Source organism: Hevea brasiliensis, chromosome 17 (genome assembly GCF_030052815.1).
Source record: "Hevea brasiliensis isolate MT/VB/25A 57/8 chromosome 17, ASM3005281v1, whole genome shotgun sequence".
In the NCBI taxonomy this organism is placed as follows: Eukaryota; Viridiplantae; Streptophyta; class Magnoliopsida; order Malpighiales; family Euphorbiaceae; genus Hevea; species Hevea brasiliensis.
In genome coordinates this window covers 41,671,606-41,680,764 of record NC_079509.1, presented here as the reverse complement: position 1 = coordinate 41,680,764, position 9,159 = coordinate 41,671,606, and the positions used below count along the sequence as shown (strand labels likewise).

The following is a 9,159-nucleotide window of genomic DNA, read 5'->3' as shown; positions in this document are numbered from 1 at the left end:
AAACAAAGCCATACAGAAGAGCCCCATAGAAGGAAAGACCTCAGAAATTAGTATCATCTGCTTCTCCCACTACCTCATGGAGAATGGGCGAATCCTTTGCTATTCTAATAGAACCATTCATACCCTCACCCCTAACACCAAGGATTGGCAATAGAGGCTCAATGTTCATGTCATCAGTAAAAACATCATCTCCATTAAAATGACATGATCCTTCGCCTGGGTCTTAAAGCGTAACATTATCTTTTACATTACAACAAGTCACCATTCCCACACTCAATTTCCTAACAACAACACCCACACTCAATTTCCTAACAACAACAATTGTGTGGGCTCCCACTGCAGCTGCATTCCTGGAGTGCATTGACAGTGAGACTTGTGAATCCAGAACATGAGTTGGAAGGGAGGAAAGATTGACAGTAGAGACATCTCCTATTGGGTCTGCAGTCATTGTAGGTAATTTAGGGCGAGCCTTATTCACATTGACTGTAAAAGGCCAACCATTTTGGGATTGAAGGGAGCTCCTTTTATTGGGCTTATCATTAGCAACTCTTCCATGAGGAGAACTGGGCAAAAGTAAGCCTAAATTCAAAACACCAGCAAGGCCTACATCAACTACGGGCTTAATGACAACATTCTCATCCACTGGATCACTCCCCAAAACATCCTCCTAGACCAATTGCTCATAAAGAGTCGCAAACCTTGATCCAACAACCACAGGATCTACCTTATCCCTCCTAAAACCTTTATCAACACCTATGCCTGGCACTCCTACCTTATTCAATTCCTTTTTATCCTGCCTATCCTTTTTAAAATTTGAATTTAAGTTCACTGAATTCTTGGAATTCTTTCACTGTGGTTTTTTGGCAAGCATCCTGGGTCCAAATCTATCAACCACCTCTGCTTGCACCACTTTCAGCACCAACGTAGACTTCTCACCATTCTTGGTCCCTTCCCTACTACAAGCCACTACTTGGTTGGCAACACGACCTTCCGGCACACCTTTCTGGACCTGGTCAATTGGAACGCCTACCTTACCACATTCTACAACTTCAGTAGTGATGAGACAGGCAACTTATGTCCATAACATCCAAATGAAAAACATGCTTGATGCATACCCTCGTACTCAATCCTCTTAATTCGACGCCGTAAGCGAAACTTGGAGAAAAGAGGTTTGGTAAGCTCAACTTCCATACACATGCGCACAAACTTCCCTCTAGAGGCATTCATAGTGTTATTGTCCACTCAAATAAACCTTCCTATTTTATTTCCAATATGCATAAAAAAGCCTTCGCATAATATTTGATTAGTAAGTTGGGAATTCTAACCCACACCATTGCCTTACCAATAGTTTCACATTTTGGATCAAAATTAGGCCGCCATTCGCAAACTATCAGATAATGATTTGTTACCATCCATGGCTTTCCAAACAGAACATGATCATTCTCCATTTCATTTGTGAACCTGACCATAAAGAAACCATTCACTAAGTCAATCACATCAACTAGAGATTTCAAAGCCCATAGTTGCTTTAACCTTTTCTGAAGGTAAGAAAAACCAATAGATCTACCCAATAATTTAACTATAAGAGTCTTACGCCAAGGATCTCTTAGTTGTTGTTTCTACCTTTTTGTAATCCAAATAATAGGACATTTTGGATCATCATCCTCCTCAACCTCGCCCTTAAAGTCATCAATGAAATAGTTACATCATGAACAAACCATCCAATATAAGACAATCAACGGTATGTATCAGTAGTTGTATTATTTTTATATGGAATTGTAATAATTAAATTTTTTAAAGTTGTAAATTTATTTATGTGAGAATGCTTAGATGCATGTAATATTTATTATAATTGATGGAGGGAGCTGAGCTTCCAATTGTTGATTTATTTATATTGAGGATTATGAAGATGAGCTGAACTCTCTATATTATTGTTTTATTTGTTTACGGGTGAATAATGCTCCCCGTTGAATAGTCCAATTTATGACCGCACTCTATCCATTTGTTTTCTCAAAATTGGACCACTTTTATGGGTTTTATGATCATGTTAAAAATAATTAAACTTACTACGAGTTTTGAGAGCTTTATACTGACCTAACTCCTAGTATCTGTCTAGCCTAGCGATCAGGTCGTGACAAGTGCAAACACTTTATGATAATATCAATCCAATTTTATGGAAAATGAGCTTGTTGAAGAGAATCACTAATAAAATCCCTGCGAAGACAATCATATGTCTTATCAAGATCAATCTTTAAGAGCATCCATCCTGAACCTGTTTTTGGGCTATTCATGGAATGAATGATCTCTTGCAACACCACAACGTTATCATGGATTTGATGTCCTGGAATAAAGCGCGTTTGATTGGTCGAGATCAACCTGGGAAGAACTTTCTTCATGCGATTGACCAATGCCTTAGAAATCAGTTTGTAGCTCACATCACAAAGACTAATTGGCCAAAATTGGCTTATTAATTCAGGAGCACTCACCTTTGGAATCAGGGTAACCAAAATCTCACAAATCCCATGTGTTAAGTCTCCCCTATGCAGAAAATCTAACACAAATTTAGTCACCAACACCCCAACTATGCTCCAACATCTTTGATAAGCCATCTGGTCCTACAGCCTTATAAGGTCCATATCCATTAACTCTGCCTTTACCTCTACAGCATGAAAAGGAGAAGAAAGCATCCGAACATCCTCTACTGTAAGTGCTGGAAAAGAATTCACCGGCACCTTTAACACATTGCCAATCCCATCTTCAGTATGTAAATCATGATAAAAATTCAAAGTTATATCCATAAGAACTTCTGAATTAGAAATCCAAAGCCCATCACCATTTTGCAAAACCAACACCTGTTTCTTCTTCCTCTTAATAACAGCACAAGGGTGGAATTACGCTCCCCTTCGTTAATCCATTGTTCTATAGATTTTTGCATCCACATAAGTTCTTCTTGGTCAAGAAGAGAATTCAACTCGGTGCAGAGTTTTATTTCCAAGTTAAGCAAACCCTGATGAGGAAATCTCTCCAAAGCCTTTTGAATACCACTTATTCTTGCCACGAGCCTATGCTTTTTCTAAAATAAATCTCCATAAACATCCCTCTTCTAAACATTAAATGAAGCTTGCAACTGATATAATGTTCTTGCCATAGGTTCATTCAGTTGCAAACTCTCCTTAAAAAATTGGAGAAAAGTAGGATGTGAGAACCAAGATGCCTGAAAAAGAAAAGGACACTGCCCTATCCTCATAGCCCCTTCATCAATTTTAATTAAAAGCGGACAATGGTTAGAGAACAATATCTGCAAATGAAAGATAGTAGCTGAAGGAAACATAATCCACCACTCCCTATTGCACAAAACACGATCAAGTCGAGCTGCTTGGCAAGTAGCAGTATTGCGCCCTCTCCACCATGTAAACTGAGTACCAAAGAATCCTAAATCAATCAAACTCATTTGGAATATCCAGTCACGAAACTTACTATGTTTGGTTATAACATCCGACCCTGTGCTAGTCATTTCTTCAGGAGTAGCAATATTGCTAACAACCATGGTCCCTTATAAACCATAGCAACATAAGGAGAAAAGAAAACAAACCAATCGAAGATTCTCTCGAGGACTACCATACACTGTAGCAAAGTACCAAACACGACCCAACACACTCTCAACCCGACACAACACAAACTGCTAATGAGTTCTCAACACTGAAACCATACCTATAGCCTCCTTCTAGAACACCTAAATACCACCACTCAAACTAACAGCTTCCACTCGAACCCATTCATTAAAACCCAAAGACATCGAAATTTAGCTTTAACTAAACCAAAATGTGGGGCTTTTGGCATTGACATATCCTTTAGAGCTCGCAAAATTCTCTTCCATGCAGCTCCTTGTATATTCTAGATCAAAAGAGATCAAAACAATCATGCAGAAGAAAAAGAAACAAACAGTAAGACAAAACAAAGCCATACAAAAGAGCCTCATAGAAGGAAAGAGCTTAGAAATTAGTATCATCTGCTTCTCCCACTACCTCATGGAGAATGGGCGAATCCTTTGCTATTCCAATAGAGCCATTCATACCCTCACCCCCTAACACCACTGATTGGCAATAGAGGGTCAATGTTCATGTCATCAGTAAAAACATCATCTCCATTAAAACGACATGATCCTTCGCCTGGGTCTTGAAGCGCAACATTATCTTTTACATTGCAGCACGCCACCATTCCCACACCCAATTTCTTAACAACAACAATTGTGTGGGCTCCCACCACGGCTGCATTCCTAGAGCGCATTGACAGTGAGACTTGTGAATCCAGAACACGAGTTGGAAGGGAGGAAAGATCGACGGCAGAGACATCTCCTATTGGGTCTGCAGTCATTGTAGGTAATTTAGGGCGAGCCCTATTCACATTGACTGTAGAAGGCCAACCATTTTGGGATTGAAGGGACCCTTTGATTGGGCCTATCATTAGCAACTCTCCCATTAGGAGAAATGAGCAGAAGTAGGCCTAAATTGAAAACACCAGTAAGGCCTACATCAACTACGGGCTTAGTGACTACATTCTCATCCACTGGATCACTCCCCCAAACAAGCTCCTAGACCAGTTGTAAAAAGTTGCAAACCTCGATCCAACAACCACAGAATCTACCTTATTCTTCCCGGAACCTTTATCAACACCCATACCCGACGCTCCTGCCTTATTCAATTCCTTTTTATCTTGCCTATCCTTCTTAAAATTTGAATTTAAGTTCACCGAATTCTTGGAATTCTTTCACACTGGTTTCTTTGCAAGCATCCAGGGTCCAAATCTGTCAACCACCTCCGCTTGCACCATTTTCGGCACCACCGTAGACTTCTTGCCATTCTTGGTCCCTTCCCTACTGCAAGCCACTACTAGGTTGGCAACACGACCTTCCTGCACACCTTGCTGGACCTGGTCAATCAGAACACCTACCTTACCACATTTTCTAACTTCATTAGTGACGGGACAGGCAACCTATGTACATAACATCCACATGAAAGACATACTTGATGCATAGTCTCGTCCTCAATCCTCTTAATTCGACGCCTTGAGCGAAACTTGGAGAAAAGGGGTTTGGCAAGCTCAACTTCCATACACATGCGCACAAACTTCCCTTTAGAGGCATTCATAGTGGTATTGTCCACTCAAATAAATCTTCCTATTTTATTTCCAAAACGCATAAAAAAGCCTTTGCATAATATTCAACATTGCCTTACCAATAGTTTCACATTTTAGGCCGCCATTCACAAACTATCAGATATTGATTTGTTACCATCCATGGCTTTCCAAACAGAACATGATCATTCTCCATTTCATTTGTGAACCTGATCATAAAGAAACCATTCACTAAGTCAATCATATCAAATAGAGATTTCAAAGCCCATAGTTGCTTTAACCTTTTCTGAAGGTAAGAAAAACCAATAGATCTACCCAATAATTTAACTATAAGAGTCTTCCGCCAAGGATCTCTTAGTTGTTGTTTCTATCTTTTTGTAATCCAAATAATAGGAAATTTTGGATCATCATCCTCCTCAACCTCGCCCTTAAAGTCATCACTGAAATAGCTACATCATCAACACACCATCCAATATAAGACAATCAACAGTATGAGCCTAGAGCACAACATCCTTAAAAGAAGACTTCCGTCATGCATCATTCATTACATCAGCTGGATCCACAGAAACAAACTCCCTTCCACCAGCATTTCCACCATATCCCTTTCGTAGCTTGACTTTTATGGAGCAAGAGTTCAACTGATTTTTTTAAGAGACGATAGTGAAGAGGGAGAGGAGCTCCCCATCGATAACATTAACCGATCATATATATTCAGAGTATTATTAAAATATATGTTTTACCATATGAAATTTTATTTACTCATTGGAAAAATAAAATAATTATTTTTTTCCTTTAAATAATATTATTTTTATACTTTCACCTTTTTTTATCACTTTACTTCTTTCTCTTTTTTTCTATATCATATTTTTTTTCTTCATAAATTTATTTTTTTTTTCTTTTTCTCATCACCAAAATAAAAAAAGATTATAAGTTAAAAATAAATATAATCAATAGTCATAATTTATTTCATGTTTTAATCAAAACATGCTCACATTTACTTTTTAAAAATTTTTCAAAAACATATTGAGGTTTTAATTTTTTTTTCTGACTTTTTGAAAACTAAATAATTTTAATAAATATTTATTTATTTGTATAGGTTAAATTTAAAATTTAAAAAAATTTGAATATATAGCTTTTTTATTTTTATCGAGAGAGGAAGGATAAAAATTATACTTATAAAGACAAAAAAAAGGGAGAAATAAATGAGATAAATGAGGTGGAGAACAAAAGCGGTGCAATTTATAATGTAAATAGTTTATTTTAGTTTTTTTAACCAATAAATTCAGCTAAATCCACTTAAATAAAATAATTTTTCCGTTCAGATATTTGATTAATACAAAAGAAAATTTAGAAACCGAATTATCAAATTTTGAAAGTTGTCTTAATATATTAATTTAATAAAAAAATTAACTCCAAACTATAATTAACTTATAAATTATTATTGAATAAAAAACTTATAAATTATTATACGCTAAAATTATAATAATTAAAACTCTAAATTAAAAAATAATATACCAAATTATAATTTTAATCATATTTTATATTATTATTTTAATTAATTATATTTTTTTTCAATTTATTACCAAATAATTATTATTCAAACTAATGTTGCACATGTCTGGGTTAATCTATTTATTTTTTAGACCTAAAATTGTTTTAATCATTGACTTTTACTTGAAGAGTCTATTGTCACTCTAAATTTTACTTTCTACCATTTAACCCTTGAACTTTTTTAATTTTTAACTATTAAGCACCTACCAATCTAGTCAGCATCACATGTAGACGGATGCTTTATTATGCGAATTTATAACTTTATAACTATTGAGCACCTACCAATCTAGCTAGCATCACATGTAGTAGCAATAGCAGTGGCATTGGCAGTTGCAATGATTAGTAGCAGTAGTCGTTAGTAGTAGTAGGAGGAGGCGGAGAAGTGAAGGAGTGGAAGCATGATTATTGAGCATTAAAAACTTAAATTTCAAAAATTATTTCTAAAGTTACATGCATCATACTAAGTTTCTTATGAACCAAATCAACTTTCAATTCCCTATTGCATACCAAAATATATTTAACATGCATTAAAATTTCATTTGCCATTAAAGATTATAAATTAACATTTAATTCAATTAAATCCTAACTAAAAAATAGATTTTTAGATACTAACCTCTTGATGCACAATTGATGCAATCTTAGGATGTTCTTAGGACCAAAAATATTATCCCTCTAGTTTGTCCACCATAAGCGCACACCAAAGTAGCAATGGCAGCCCCTAGATTGGTTTCTCAAGCCTTGTCAACTAATTTTGAGATGGGGTTTATGCTTTGTGAAGGTTGAATGAATGTATTGCGCGTTAGAAACACTTTCTAATAATTTAATTCAAGAGGAAATCTAAGTTTTTCCCTTTGAATCAATTGAGAAATTGAAGAGAAGAAGAGAACTCCATGTTGTCTTCCAACATGAAGAGAGGAAGAAGTGAGTGGCTTATTTTTTCTTTATAACCTTTTTTTATATATTTGGGTCAAACCCTAACTCCCTTGCCACATGTCATCACAAGATCCCATCTTGTTATTATTTGATTTAATCCTATGAAGCCAAGTGTCAAGCTCTATTTAGATCATGACATGTGGTCTTCCATCATAGGAAGACAATTGGCAAGATCATGGTGCCATATGTCACCATCTCATGGTGCCACATGTCACCATGTGAAAAGACCAATTTGCCCTTACTCTTTAATTTGAGTTCTCAACCCAAAATTATAATTTTTCCTCTTTAAATCAATTTATATTAAATATAAATTAATTAATTAATTAATTAATATTCATTAATTAATTTCTCATAATTAAATTCATATTTAATCAAATTAAATAAAAATTTAATTTATACTATACATCCAATAACCTAGATTTGGTTTCAAATCATGCTAGGGACTTTGCAATCTTATTGCAAATCAAACATCTTCAATTAATTAATTAAACTCTTTAATTAATCAATTAAATCACATTTAAAATGGTGATTAGCTTGTGTAGATGTGTAACTTACTAGGCTCATTACTTATTGGCAATGAGAAATGATATTAACTCTTAATATCATTAGAACTCTTTATTACCATAAATGATTTCTCTAAATCATTTCAGGCATCTCATAGACCATGGTTGACATCTAGCATAGTATGCCATGGCCACCCAATCAGTAATAAGGAATACCTTAAATGAACCTTTAATCATATGTTACCATGTACTAGAATCTCTCCGTTACAAAATCTCAATTCAAGCTGGAGTCATAGTTAATGTCAAATGTCACGACCCAACCTATGGGCCGGACCGGCACTAGGACCTGGGCCAGCCTAAAGCCCCCGAGGCCCGTAGTAAGCCTAACTGTTCATTAACCCAACTCTAAGGCCCATTTGGGCCCAATATCAAGAAAACAAACGGACAGAGTCCGGCCATAAAATGGACTTACCAACGGGGAGTTTTCGACTCACCCGACCTGTAAACACAATATATAGTCAATTGGGGAGCTCAGCTCACCCTCCACATACTCATCAACATAATAATAAATGGGAGCTCAGCTCCCTCATCCAATCCATCAAACATGCATAGCATATTAAGTTTACAGGTCCCAAAATAATAATTTAGTTTACAGACCCAAATCAAATAACATTTCTAACACATGCGGAAATTCTAAGATTTAACAAGTTTATACAAACAGTAATAATTGACCTGCGAGGGAGAAAAGCGAGTTAACCAAAATAAAATCCTCCTGTAGTTTGAAAAATATTGAACAGAGTGAGCGTTCGACTTGAGAGTAAAATATCAATTTTAACCATAATCTCTATAACTATCTAGAACTAATGCACTGTAGAGAGTGAAATGCAACATCAACAACATTTTCACATCATAACATCAAAAAGGTAATTTGGAGCACTCACACACCTGTAGTATCAATCATAACATATGGGAGCCGATCCCTATACGACTCTTTTAAATCCAACTTTGGTGCCTGAATTACTCAAGCTCGGACTTCCAC

At 35.9% G+C, this 9,159-nt stretch overlaps 1 long non-coding RNA gene across 1 annotated transcript; it reads right to left on the bottom strand.

Annotated features, from left to right (window-relative positions):
- Positions 1 to 2,148: 2,148 nt before the first annotated feature.
- On the bottom strand, positions 2,149 to 5,189 carry LOC131175531 (uncharacterized). Its single transcript, XR_009145717.1, has 2 exons — positions 4,026 to 5,189; positions 2,149 to 3,894 (listed from the first exon to the last, which is right to left on the bottom strand). It is a non-coding gene; the product is annotated as an uncharacterized LOC131175531 (long non-coding RNA).
- Between the last annotated feature and the right edge of the window lie 3,970 nt (positions 5,190 to 9,159).